The sequence below is a fragment of the Triticum urartu genome, chromosome 5 (genome assembly GCF_003073215.2).
Source record: "Triticum urartu cultivar G1812 chromosome 5, Tu2.1, whole genome shotgun sequence".
NCBI lineage: Eukaryota > Viridiplantae > Streptophyta > Magnoliopsida > Poales > Poaceae > Triticum > Triticum urartu.
In genome coordinates this window covers 426712670-426720529 of record NC_053026.1, presented here as the reverse complement: position 1 = coordinate 426720529, position 7860 = coordinate 426712670, and the positions used below count along the sequence as shown (strand labels likewise).

The 7860-nt window shown below is 49.3% G+C and overlaps 1 long non-coding RNA gene across 1 annotated transcript; it reads left to right on the top strand.

Moving 5' to 3' along the window:
* The first annotated feature begins 2045 nt into the window (after window positions 1-2045).
* On the top strand, window positions 2046-3154 carry LOC125556141. The gene is made up of 2 exons (XR_007305017.1): window positions 2046-2474; window positions 2576-3154. It is a non-coding gene; the product is annotated as an uncharacterized LOC125556141 (long non-coding RNA).
* Window positions 3155-7860: the final 4706 nt, after the last annotated feature.

Sequence of the window (7860 nt, the reverse complement as noted above, 5' to 3'; positions counted from 1 at the left end):
CCAAAGTACTCGCAAGCAAGGAGCTACACTACATATGTATGCATTGGTATCAAATGGAATAAGGGTAACATATGTGGACTGAACTGCAGAATGCCGGAATAAGGGGGGATAGCTAATCCTTTCGAAGACTACGCTTCTGGTAACCTCCATCTTGCAGCAGGAGAAGAGAGTAGATGGTAAGTTCACCAAGTAGCATCGTGTAGCATAATCCTAACCGATGATCCTCCCCTCGTCGCCCTGTGAGAGAGCGATCACCGGTTGTATCTGGCACTTGGAAGAGTGTGTTTTATTAAGTATCCTGTTCTAGTTGTCATGAGGCCAAGGTACAACTCCAAGTCGTCCTGTTATCGAAGATCACGGCTATTCGAATAGATTAACTTCCCTGCAGGGGTGCACCACTAACCCAACACGCTCGATCCCATTTGGCCGGGCACACTTTCCTGGGTCATGCCTGGCGTCGGAAGATCAACACGTCGCAGCCCTACCTAGGCACAACAGAGAGGTCAGCACGCCGGTCTAAATCCTATGGCGCAGGGGTCTGGGCCCATCGCCCTTTGCACACCTGCACGTTGCGAACGCGGCCGGAAGCAGACCTAGCCTAGCAGGCGTTCCAGTCCAATCCGGCGCGCGCCGCTCAGTCGCTGACGTCACGAAGGCTTCGGCTGATACCACGATCGAGTGCCCATAACTGTCCCCGCCGTAGATGGTTAGTGTGCATAGGCCAGTGGCCAGACTCAGATCAAATACCAAGATCTCGTTAAACATGTTAAGTATCCACGAACGCCGACCAGGGCCAGGCCCACCTCTCTCCTAGGTGGTCTCAACCGTGCCCTGTCGCTCCGCCTCAAAGTAACAGTCGGGGGCCGTCGGGAACCCAGGCCCACCTCTACCGGGATGGAGCTACCTGCCCCTTCAGCCCCCAACTCCGAACAGTACCACAGGTAATGTAACCGTGTAAAGTATATAGTATATGCCCGTGATCACCTCCCGAAGTGATCACGGCCTAGTAGTATAGCATGGCAGACGGACCAGAGTGTAGGGCCACTGATGGAACACTAGCATCCTATACTAAGCAGTAGGATAGCAGGTAATGGTAACAACAGTAGTAGCAAGGACAGGCTATGCAGCAGTATATGATTAACTGAAAGCAGTAACATGCTACACTACTCTAATGCAAGCAGTATAGAGGGGAGTAGGCGATATCTGGTGATCAAGGGGGGGGGGGGCTTTCCTGGTTGCTCTGCCAAGGAGGGGTCATCTTTAATGTAGTCGAACACACGGACATCGACAGCAGCCTCGAAGTCTACCGGAAAGAAGTAATGGAGGGGGAACACAATAAATAACAGAGCAATCAAATGTAACACAAAGCAAGACACGGCAATACGTTGTGTTAGGGGTGACCTAACATAGGGATAGGTGATATCGACGAAGGGGGGAAACATTCGGGAAAGTATTCCCGGTGTTTCGGGTTTTCGGGCAGATGAACCGGAGGGGGAAAGTTGCGTGTTCACTATGCTAGGGATGCGTGGCGGATGAACGGGCTGCGTATCCGGGTTTTTTTTTGACTGGGAACTGTAGGGAAAAACCCCCACAAGTGCGTATCCGGGTTCGTCTCATCGTTCTGAGCAACTTTCATGTATAACACTTTTTCATCCAAGTTACGGTTTATTTTCTATGAATTTTCAAAGTTTTAAAAGATTTTCTAGATTTTGTTATTTATTTTTAATTCGAATTGACCAAGTCAATTTGACTAGTCAAAAGGACATGTGTGGCCCACATGTCATAGACTATTTACCTAAACAAATAAATAAGTCTAACTTATTTAAAGAGGGGGGTCCTACATGTCATCTACCACTACACTAATCTTAGCACTAAAATAATACTACTAGCTAAACCTGGTACTAACAAGGGCCGGCCACAGCCCATCCGGCCACACGCACGGCACACACACAGCATGCAACGCACGGTGCTAGAGATTAAAACTGTTTTTGGTTAACAAAAGATAGCATTTTGTGATCCTAAAACCTCAAAAGTGCACGCGCACTTTTTGATTATCCCGAGCGGCCTGCTCGTGGCCACACGATCCCGCAGCCCACGCGCTATCCGACGAGGTCCCAGCACACCCCACCGACAGCCTCTCTCTTTCTCTCGACAAGGTCGCAGCACACCCCACCCACCCTACACACGACTTCTCTCCCGACCCGCGTCTCTCTATTCTCTCTCCCCCCACCGATCTGGATCCAAGGGAGTTCTGTGGCCTTTCCCTCGACGCCGGCCACCAGAAGCCCCCCAGCAGCCGGCCACCAGGAGCCCGAACTAGCCGGCCACCACGCTTCACCGGCGCATCGGCGGAGGGGAGTACCGCCCTGTGTGGCTTTTCCCCGAGGTCCTTGTCGCACCACAACTAGCCCAGTCCACCACGGCATCCCTTCAGCGCAGAGCGATGGGCTTTGTTTGATTCAGGGACAACGACGGTTAGCTCTGTGTTGTGCCTGTTGTTTTCTTGTTCGATTCAATCTGCATGAGCGCACTCCTTTTTGATGTTGTAACTCTGCTCCTCTTGTTTTACATGAAGGAAGGAGGAGACAAATTCATGACTGAGTAGAAGATTTGTTTGCTTATGTACAGACAGCCAAGTACACTGAACATTTTCCTACGGTGGTGAAAGTCGAACTGAATACGTTGAACTGATGTGACCGAATTCATGCGGTTGCATAAGCAAAGCTGGGATCAATCTCCAGCTCCGGCCGTCGATCAAATCCACAGATTACCTTTGTAGCCATAGCTTTTGCAGGATGATGAATAGACCTAGCTGCAGGGCTGACAGATAAATCGGCTGTTGAAAGAGCAGTCCGTCTCAAAGTAACAAGGCCAGCGAACAGTAAAAAATGTATGAGCAAAAGAAGAGCCATGCTTAACAACGCATATAGGGCATCCCGTCGACGCACACACGGGCATCAGTTTTTGTTGGCATCTATAGTGTTTTGGTTGCACACATAATCATTCTCAGTTGGTTAAGTTATGCACACGTCGATTATTTGTTGTTGGCATCTAGTGGTTCTAGTTGCACATATAGTCATTCTTTGTCGAATACGATCGTTGAAGGAGAATTGGGATCTGGGTGTAAGTTGATATGTTGTTTGCTATTTTTTGTTGACATCCACAGTAGTTGTAGTTGCACACATAGTAGTCATAGTTGACACATATATGGCCACAGAGTTGCATAATCTGGTCCGCATAGTCGTACATGAATTGTCGTGGAAGGTTCTCACGCCCTGCTGCGAAGTTGCACACTTTTATCGGCGCAGTGGCACATGCATGGCAACAGAGTTGCACAATCTGGTCCGTATAGTCGCACATGAATTATCGTGGGAGGTTCTCACGCCCGGCCGCGGACTTGCACACTCTCGCCGGTATAGCCACACACACATGGACACAGGGTTGCACAATCTCGTTCGCATAGTCGCACATGAATTATCGGGGGAGGTGCTCACACATGGCCGCGGAGTTGCACACTTTTGTCGGCACAGTCGTATATGCATGGCCACAGAGTTGCACAATCTCATCCGCATAATCACACTTGAATTGTTGTGGGAGGTTCTCACGCCGTCCGCGGAGTTGCACACTCTCGCCGGCATAGCCACACACGCATGGACACCGAGTTGCACAATCTTGTCCGCATAATCGCATATGAATTGTCGTGGGAGGTGCTCAAGCAGGGTCGCGGGGTTGCACACTCTCGTCGGCACAGTCGGACATGCATGGACATAGAGTTGCACAATCTCGTACGCATAGTCGCACATAAATTGTCGTTGGAGGTGCTCATGCATGACTGCGGCGTTGCACATTCTTGTCGGCACAGTCACATGCATGGCCATAGAGTTGCACAATCTCGTCCGCATAGTCGCACATGAGTTGTTGTGGGAGGTGCTCATGCCCGGCCGCGGAGTTGCACACTCTCATCGGCATAGTTGCGCATGCATGGCCATAGAGTTGCACAATCTCGTCCGAATAGTCGCACATGAGTTGTTGTGGGAGGTGCTCATGCCCGGCCGCGGAGTTGCACACTCTCATCGGCATAGTTGCGCATGCATGGCCATAGAGTTGCACAATCTCGTCCGAATAGTCGCACATGATTTGCCGGGGGAGGTGCTCTCGCCCAGCCGCGAAGTTGCACACTCTCGTTGGTATAGTCGCACATGTATGGCCATAAAGTTGTACAATCTCGTTCGCATAGTTGCACATAAATTGTCGTGGGAGGTGCTCATGCATGGTTGTGGAGTTGCACACTCTCGTCGGCGCAGTCGCACATGTATGGACATAGAGTTGCACAATCTCGTCCGCATAGTCACACATGAATTACCGTGGGAGGTGCTCATGCATGGCCGCGGAGTTGCACACTCTCGTTGGTACAGTCGCACATACATGGCCATGGAGTTGCACAACTTCGCCCGCATAGTCACACATGAGTTTTTGTAGGAGGTGCTCATGCCCGGCCACGGAGTTGCACACTCTCATCGGCATAGTCGCACATGCATGGCCACACAGTTGCACAATCTCGTCTGCATAGTCGCACATGAATTGCTGCGGGAGGTGCCCACGTCCGACCACGGAGTTGCACACTCTTGTGTGCATAGTCGCACATGCGCGGCCGTGGAGTTGGGACATTCTTATAGGATAGTCCCTCAAACGCGGTTGTGGGGGCTACACACGCGCGGTGACTACCAGACAGTTGGCCAGGGCATTGGGGCAACAGATGAAATTGCACATTTCACTGTTAGAGAGTAGTATGGGGTGGTGCCACTAGTGAAAACTGTATGGCCTGGGCAACAAACGAAATTGACATCTCACTGAAAGGAGGCAGTTTGGGGGTGGAGGTACCATAGAGAAGACCTGCACGTTTACGGTGTACAAGAAAAGTTGCACATCTCTGTCAGGTAGTTGCATATCGACGGCTCGCCAGTTGCACAAAACAGGGACAAAATTGCACAAAAAAAGTTTGTCGAAACATACTCATGGGGGATCTAGTTTCGAAGAGCACGCCACGAGGGTTTCAACGGTGAAAGCAGATCTTAATTCCGATGCGTGGTTTAAAAGTTATGACTTTTAAAAAAATTGAAAACTTAAATTAAATGCGTTCACACTTGTTTATATGGATGCTTTTGTAATGCTTTTCTATTACATGTACTTTTTCTAATATATGAATTAAAATTATTTTTCTTATATCAATTAGAGAGGATAAATTATTGCCCTTTATAGATTAGGGACAAGAAAAATTCTATTCTAGGCCGGCCGCTCGCGAAGGCCAGCGAGCAGTCGGCCGCTACGTAGACTCGTCCTTTTGTGATTTTCATAATATTTAATACATGCATCAAATGAATTTGGTCTAGTGGGATAAAATAGAGTTTGTCAAGTATACTATCCTCACATATTTATTTTAGCTATGTTGAGTTTGTTTAGATCCTGTTTTGAGGCTCTCTAGGGGGCTAACCAGTGAAGTTTTAGAAAAGCTAGCTGCTGCTACAGTAACTGAATGTTACTGTAGCAGCGCTACACTAGTAGCAGCAGCGTTACAGCAAGCAATGGGGCTCCGGGCAGCGATACAGCAGGGGGCTGCGGCTAGGCACGCGGGCGAGCGAGGCGCCGGCGCAGCAGCATGGGCAAGCGGGTGCGCGTGTGGCGGCAGAGACAGCAGGCGGAAGGGCGCGGGCGCGGCCACGCACGAGCAGGCGAGCGCGAGACCGCGCGGGCGCTGGCTGGACGTGGCGGACGCGACCGGCGTAGGGCTGCGGTGAGCAACGGGGTAGCAGCAGGGACCACGGGCGTGTGCGGCCATGGCGCGGCAGGTGCACGCGCGGGCGGGCGCGGGGCACGGCTAGGGCCCGGGCTGGCAAGCAGGGGCGCACGCGAACGCAGCCATGCGCAGGCGAGCGCACACGGACACGAAGCTTTGGCCATGGCGGTTGGACTCGCGGGGATGACGATACGGTGACAGATCGAGGGGGAAAAGCATGAGAATCGGGGGAGGAGCTCACTGCGGTGTCAGACGTGAGCTCGAGGTGGCCGGGGACGGACTGGAGATGAGGCAATCAACGGCGGCGGCCGGTGATGTACGCGTTGAGACGACAGCGATGGCAAGCATACGGGGCCTCCCCGGTCCAATCCCATGATGAAGACGAAGCAGGCGATGGTGGTGAAGTTCATGGGCATCTCTGAGTGGCTTGAGGTGCACGGTGGCCGCGTCAATGGCGATGGTGAGTCGACGACCGTGCCGGGCATTAAAGGAAAATAAAGGGGACGAGTGAGGGGAGGGGAGGAATGGGGGCTAGGTTTTCAGGGGAGGGGGCAACGCCGTCTTAACCATCGGGGGAGCCATCGGATGGCCGGCACGTGCCAAGGCGCCATGGATGCCCTCCACTCACTCCCTGCTTCCCTGTAGCTGGAGGTAGAGGAAAATGGAGGTGGGCTGGGCTTTAGTGTGGGGTGTTGGGCCAAAGTGCACATTGACTTTAGTTTTCTTAATACTCTTAGCTATTTTGTATTTTCTGCTACTGTTTTGCATCAAGTTGGGCCACCAAATGATTTTTTTGCTTTGAACGAAACTTTGCACATAAATCTAACACAATAGGTAAGAGTGGCACAAAAAAAGTTTGGGTTCTATTTGAATTCATTTGATTTTGTTTTGAATTTAAAGGTGATGGGTAGGTGCTGTTGGGTCAATTCAAAAATAGCTAGAGGCATTTTTCGAGTTCCTAATAATGTTGGTTTATACATGATAATTCCTTAGTGAATATTTGCAGTCCAACGAACATTTTTGTTTTACCGTTGGAAGAAATAATAATTTCACTTGGAATTTAAATTTGAATCTGAATCGGGTTTGGATCAAAGTGAGTATTAGCAAATTAACTGCGATGACATGGCAGCATTAGGAGGGGATCGCTGTAGCTTAATTATCCGGGCGTCACAGTGCACATATAGTTAATATGCTTTAGTTTTGTCCTAAGTATTACTTACTTCCTAGATATCACTGCCTACTATTTTACTTCTTGCATGCTATATTTATGATAATGGTGTTGTTCTGATGCCACCTGTTGGTTCCATCAGACTGCTTCATGTTCTCTATGCTTAATTACACATCAGCAAACTAGCATGTGGTTCCGCTGCTTTTTGTTCTTTTACCCTACATTTTCTGATGCTAGCTATTACATCACTGCTACGAGCCTCTGTTCATTACTTTTTTGTGTGTTCTTGATCTTCCCAAGTTGCATGACTAATTTGATGCTTCTATTAATTATGGAGCTGCCAACCCCATCAAGCAAAATATTTGTTCTTTTGGGGCTGGCACCTCGAACAAGCATAAAAATAGAGGGAAGCAGATATATTGTCGTGTATGCACACACCCTTCTTTCATTAGTTTAGATGAACCATTGATGATCAATTCGAACCAGTGCATGCGATTAAAATTAATTTTACCTAAATAGAGGGTGCAGAATAAACTACAACAAGTAGATTTGCAACCACGGGATGCTGATGATATCTTCAAAGAACATTGCAACAGCAGCGAGGCTTCACAGCAACATATGGTAAGCCAGTGTGTTTTAGTACATGTGAAATGTAATGCGTGTGGGATGCTTTCTTGGCTTGTGCCCTCAACCTGTAATCCTACAGAATAACAAATAGTTCAGTTGTCTGCTTTGCTGTATTGCTTGATTCGAATGCTTGTTTGTTACTTGTTATGCTATACCTGAGTTGGCCAATATGTCAGCAGTGCCTTTGTACTATCATAAAGAAATGCATGCCTAGTTCATTTGAGTCCTTAACTTTTCCTCGAACTTCATCACAAGACTGTCTTCGTAGTTT